The sequence below is a fragment of the Trichechus manatus genome, unplaced genomic scaffold, assembly GCF_000243295.1.
Source record: "Trichechus manatus latirostris isolate Lorelei unplaced genomic scaffold, TriManLat1.0 scaffold00033, whole genome shotgun sequence".
Taxonomy (NCBI): Eukaryota; Metazoa; Chordata; class Mammalia; order Sirenia; family Trichechidae; genus Trichechus; species Trichechus manatus.
This window is the reverse complement of record NW_004443969.1, coordinates 18,883,206-18,889,287: the sequence shown is the minus strand read 5'-3', so window position 1 is coordinate 18,889,287 and position 6,082 is coordinate 18,883,206. Positions and strand designations below refer to the sequence as shown.

The following is a 6,082-nucleotide window of genomic DNA, read 5'->3' as shown; positions in this document are numbered from 1 at the left end:
TATTTGAAATAAGTATATAAAAATTAAATAAAGCTTATATTATCATTAACTGCAAATAAAGAGCTATGCCCATATTACATAGGAAGGTCCCTAGGAATTGCTTGTTGAAAGAGAGTACATTTCCTCACACTTTTAATACATTTCATACCAAATTCTCCAACTGCATGAACGTTTACTAATTGTGGCTTTGATGACAATAAATGCACTGGCAGTATAAATCCCCCCAGGTGAATGCATGGTGTGGCTTACTACTACCACTACTGCTAATAATCATACTAACTTAAAAAATAACAGGCAGCAAAATCTTTTATTTCATACCTTAATTTAAGATTTAAATACTGTGCCTACCCAACTACAAATGGCAGAAGGTCTGCTTTGATAAATATGGCAGCAAAGTAACCTTATGTAATGATAATTCTTACCAAAATCACATCAGAAGTACATTCCATGCCATGCAGCCTTAGGACACACAAATGTGTACTTTAATAGTCACAGCTAAAACATCTTTTACTTATTAAAAAACATTTATTAAGTCCCTTAACATCTGATTAATCGCAGATGGAATTTTGGTGCTGGGAGAATCTACAGATCCACAGAGCTGCATCATCAGTGTGGCAAGTGAGGGACAGGCTAGTAGGCAGAAGACCCCTAGCTTTGCTGCTACAGGTCATAGGGCCATATTCAGCACTTTCAAGTTAGATTAGCTTTGACCAATATAGTAAAAGAAGTCTCCTCAGAATAAGTGTCTCCCTGGTAAGCTTCCATACCCCTAAATGGAGCTGATTAGTCACTAATTCTACTCTAGACACACTGTCCTTCTTACTAATATATTAGGCACTATTGTGCCCCAGGGCCTTTGCACATGCTACTTTCACCTGAACGTTCTTTCCTTAGATATCCACATAGCTACTTTCCTTCAGGTCTTTCCCCCAAATGTCACCTTCTCGTAGGCTCTCTCTCTCTATCTCATAGGCTCTCTCTCTATTTAAAATTCTAACCCTTTGCCACTCAGGTGCTCTCTATCTTACTTCCTTGTTTACTTCTTTTTAATATATTTATACCACTATTGGGTTAATTATTTTTTAACTTCTCTTTTTTTCCCCACTAGAATGTTAGCTCCATAACAGCAAGATTTTTGCCTGTATTTTATTTTATTTTGATTAATTTATGTTTTAGCAATTCTAGTCTTGACGCCAGTCTGGAACAGTGCAGAGTAAATGGTAAGTGCTCAATGCATGTTTGCTTGATGAATGAAAGAACGTCCTCAGTTTCTTTTTCAGAAAAAGCAAAAGTTCTTAATTGCGTGTTTTCAATATTTTTTTTTAACATTTTCAGATAAGCTTCCTGCTCTAAGAAAGTAAACTGTACACAGTGTTTTATGAAGAAGAAAGATGACAATTGGTAATTATCACTGAAGGACAGTCTGAGTTTATAGCCACACCAGGTTGGAGAAGAGAAACATATCCTGGCTCTCAGGGTCTCTTCTTCAAATCTTGAACATCTAGACAGAGTTGGAGTATTCTTTCCTTATTTACCTATTCACAGATAAGATTGCAAAATCAGGTTATTCTTCTTGTTATATTACTTCAAAAAAGAATTCATATACAAAACAACATTAAATATCTTTTCAAGATACTTACATATTCAAAGATATATTAAAATTATTCTTGCAGCTGTCTATTGGGAAAAAGGTGAACAGTGGTGGGATGGGAGAGGAAGGAGAAAAAAAATTAAAAGATACGAGCATTGCATGGCAAATAAGGATGAGGATGACAAAGAGGATAAGGAAGATTAGCGCAGTTCTCTGCGTCAGGTAAGGAGAGACAGAGATAGACTGGAGGTTCCTGATGAGGCTGCTTCTGGCCCAGCATGTAGCTGAGGCCACAGACTCCTTACACCAGCAATGTCCAATAGAAATATAAAGTAAATCACATATGCAATTTTAAATATTCTAGTAGCCATGTTAGAAAAGGTAAAAAATAAACAGCTGATATTAATTTAAATAATATATTTTACTTAATCCAATTTATCCAAAATATTATCATGACTCATGGAATCAATATAAGAATGTATTAACAAGATAGTTTACGTTCTTTGTCTTGTATAATCTTTGAAATCTGTTGTGTATGTCAAAACCACAGCACATCTCAATTAGGATTAGCCACATTTCAAGGGCTCTATTATCACATGTGAGACCCCTGTTGGTACAAATATTAAGCACTCAACTAATAACCTAAAGGTTGTCGATTCAAACTCATCCAGCAGCACTGCTTAAGGAAGACCTGGCAATCTGCTGCCATAAAGATTACAGCCAAGAAAATCCTATGTAGCAGTTCTACTCTGTAACACATGGGGTCGCCATGAGTCAGAATCAACTCAACAGCAATGAAAAAAAAAAAGTGACATAGTCCCTGGGTGTTGTACACAGTTAACATGCTTGTCTGCTAATCAAAAGTTTGGAGGTTCAAATCCATTCAGAGGTGCCTCAGAAGAAGGCCCTGGAGATCCACTTCCAAAAAAATCAGTCATTGAAAACCCTGTGGAGCACAGTACTACTCTGACATACATGGGGTCACTGTGAGTCAGAATTTACTTAATGAAAACTGGTGGTATAGTGATGTGTGGCTAGTGGCACCCAAATGGGACAGTGTAGTCCTACAGCAAGCCTCTGGGAGTCGTGGCTGAACACGTGCACATGTCAACATGAAGAACCAACCTCTTGGAGCCTACGGGTAGGGCAATGCTGCAGTCGGTATGGTGGCCTGGCCTAGAAATGGACTCACTGCAGCTATGGGCAGGGGTGTTTCAGAATGAGAACAGCCAGTTTTCAACCACAAAACCATGTGTCAGTGACTGAAGTCAGAGAGACCAAAAACCAGATTGTATTTCCAGTTCTTTCTCCATGTGGCTTTATGTAAATGTCTGAGTAGGACAATTTATATGGGGAATTAGAGTGACTCATTAAAGAAAAAAAATTAGGAAAAAGCAATATGACTTTAATTGTATCTGAAGTTGGTAGAGCAAGTCATACAAATCACACTTTATTCTTTCACTCACATAATTAGGCTTCTGACTTCTAGTATGTACCCACTTTCAAATGCTAGTTGTCCTTCCATAACTGTATTTCTACCCAAACCCTAAATATACTTGAGAGGAGTAGACAGGGTTATCATAGATTCTTAGAGTTGCTGGGTGTTTTAAGTCTATAATCTCTGCTCTCAGTGTTTACGACATTTAAAGTGGCAGTGCTTATCTGACTATTAAACAATATTTCATTTTTGAAAACTTCTGGCAAATTAGAAGTTTAGATTCTCACAAAGGGTCAGTTTCAGATTATCTCATGTAATATAGGAAAGACTGGATAGGTATTCTCTGGTTGACAGTATATCCCCCAAATCATGATTTTGGGTCTGGGGAGAGAAGTTAGAGACACATACACTCAGATGCTGTGTATAAATGATGGCAGAAGAAACTGGCTTTGGTCATTTTAAGGTTTTTTTCTTTTTGCTTATTGCATAACATCTGCCTGACTTGACAGTACAATGATCTGAATAGACAACTGATTTTACTTATATGCCATTTCCCAGTATGGGGCTAACTTCACACTGCCCAAGCCAAAATGATCCCTACTCAGAAGTGTGTACATCTCCCAATTTCTCTCTCTCTCACACACACGAACACACACACTTACAAAGGAACCCATGGCAGCCTATGTTGCTGGTGAACTGTATTGTGCCATATCTCAAGGATTTAATAATAAAGCAAACAATTCATCGTGGTGCTGAACTCAAGCAAAGCCAATACTGAAAAAGCAGTTCGATCAGTTGAAGACTAATAATCAATATCTATTTCTAAAAAGTATAAGGAACCCTGGAACCAGTTCTCTGAACCAAAGCCATATTCACCTTATGCTCACAAATGATCTTCAGCTGAAGCTTTCAGATTCAGCTTTATTTTTTTCCCAAATGATTTTGTTCTTATTGCAAATAATCATCAGAGATCAGTTTAAACATTTACACTTTAAAAGTCTCTAAAGGAAAAAGTTGAATACAAACAGAATTCCACTTTAAGAACAAGAGCATGTCTTAAACATGATGAATAAGATGGAAATGTTGCTGAGGAAAGAAAAAAATAAACTAGTTCTCATTCCCCTTGAAATTTTTTGTGTGTATACAAATATAGCAATTGACACAGTGAAACAATACATAATCAAACAAGATACCATGAGGCAGATTGTAAACTTCCCCTGATCATGTTTCTCCAGCTTTAAGGAAGCAAAGGTCTAATAAACATGAACTTGTACCACAAGGAACATACTCAAATCATCCTTAAAAAATAGATATTTACAACAAAATAGTACTGTAATGGCAGAGATAGATGAACTAAGCTGAGATCTGTGCACTATAAAAAAGGGAACAATGATTATATAGTACAAATAATTTTGCTGTAATATGACAGCCTAATGACTTAAGTGCCCAATATCGTCATTATGGTTCTGAACCCCATGTGCATTAGCAATAAAGATTCAATAAAACTACTGTATAATTCATATTTTTGCATGAAAATCTTGTTCTTCTTTTAAAACACATCACTAAGCCTAAATGGGAAAAGTGAATAACTTGAATTATGTACTATGTCTATGTTGTAATCTAAAGGTGTTCTCAGGAAAGTTTCTAACCAATCATATGATGGAGTTAAGCAATTGTTTTTAGCACCTTGTTATACCTTAGAATTTTTTAAGCTAGTCAGAAATGCCCACCTTAGTATATGGACACATTAATTTATTGTCCATGCAATTCCCTGAAGATTGTACAATCCAAAGTCAACTACTGTTACTTATCTGATCAATGGATTTTGATTTTCTGGAAGCAAATTGAAGGTCTAACAAGTATTTAAAGCATTTGCCTTAACTTAATATGCACAATGCATATAGCTATCAGTTTAACATCTTTTCTCAGGCAAGGTAAGAGAATGGCATACTTACTGTAAAGACTACATAGAGTAGTAATCAAACAAAATACTGCAAAAATTAAAATAATCATGGAATAATTGAATAGCATGACCAGGCATTACTTCAGGTTTTAGATTATCTTCCTTAGATATCTGAGTCTATATGTTTATTAGAAATCTTCCCTTTGTTCTATTACAATAGAGAAGGAAACAATATCTAAGAGTGTAACAAGCAGATATTTTCAGGCCACTGAGCCATGTACCACTAAGCTTTTTTTTTCTAAAAGATGCTGAGAAACATGAGAAAGTAAAGATTTTATTATCTTTAATTTTTCCTTTTAATACTTGTGAGGGAGCCGCTGTGCTCAATTCTTAGAATAAAAGGAAAACTATATCAATTTTAATCATTTTTGTGTTTGGAACAAACGTGATGAGAAGTACATTTTACCATTGCTAAATGGGAGATGTGACAATAACTGTAACTGATGTTGTTTCATCTACCTGCTAAGCTGGTCCTCTTTGCTCAAAGTATGGTCTTATAGGGTGGCATCAACCATCTGGCATCGCAGAATGAGAGTTTTACAAAGAAACTTCTTGGTTATCTAAAAATGATGTGAGGACAGACAAGTACCTCAAGGGTGTCTGAAAAGATGCAAATAAGTTACATTTCCAAGTGTGTGCACAAAGGAGAAGAGGGAATTACGAAGAAAATGGCTCCTCTCAAATTCCTGCTTTGTGCCTGAACGTGCTTGATCTATGAGTATAGGACTAGGAGTCAGGACCTTGAAGAACTAAACCAGAAGACAAAGCCCATCACATAAGATACAACGCTTTTCCACTAATACTCAAAACACAATGTATGAATGCTTGCACAAATATATATATGTTGGATTTATACAATAAACTCTTTTTCTTCATAAGCAAAAATTGAAAAAAAAATTCAACCCAAGCTGTCTTTTCCATGAGTCTTGAGAAATTGCATAGTGTTGAAAAAAAATTGGCTGGATTTTCACAAATTTAAAAAGATGGATATGGAAAGAATAAGACTGTGCCCATAAAAGCCAATTGTTTCCAAACCACATTGTATTGTTTGGCCCAAATAATTTGTCCTCCTATATGGAAGTTGGGAACC

General features: G+C 35.9%; 1 protein-coding gene and 1 long non-coding RNA gene across 2 annotated transcripts in view; both read right to left on the bottom strand.

Moving 5' to 3' along the window:
• The window catches only part of ARHGAP15 (Rho GTPase activating protein 15), a 713,811-nt gene that overhangs the window by 317,591 nt on the left and 390,138 nt on the right, over window positions 1-6,082 (bottom strand). The window lies entirely within an intron of this gene.
• Window positions 1,316-2,325, bottom strand: LOC111820301 (uncharacterized). The gene is made up of 2 exons (XR_002823853.1): window positions 1,641-2,325; window positions 1,316-1,535 (listed from the first exon to the last, which is right to left on the bottom strand). It is a non-coding gene; the product is annotated as an uncharacterized LOC111820301 (long non-coding RNA).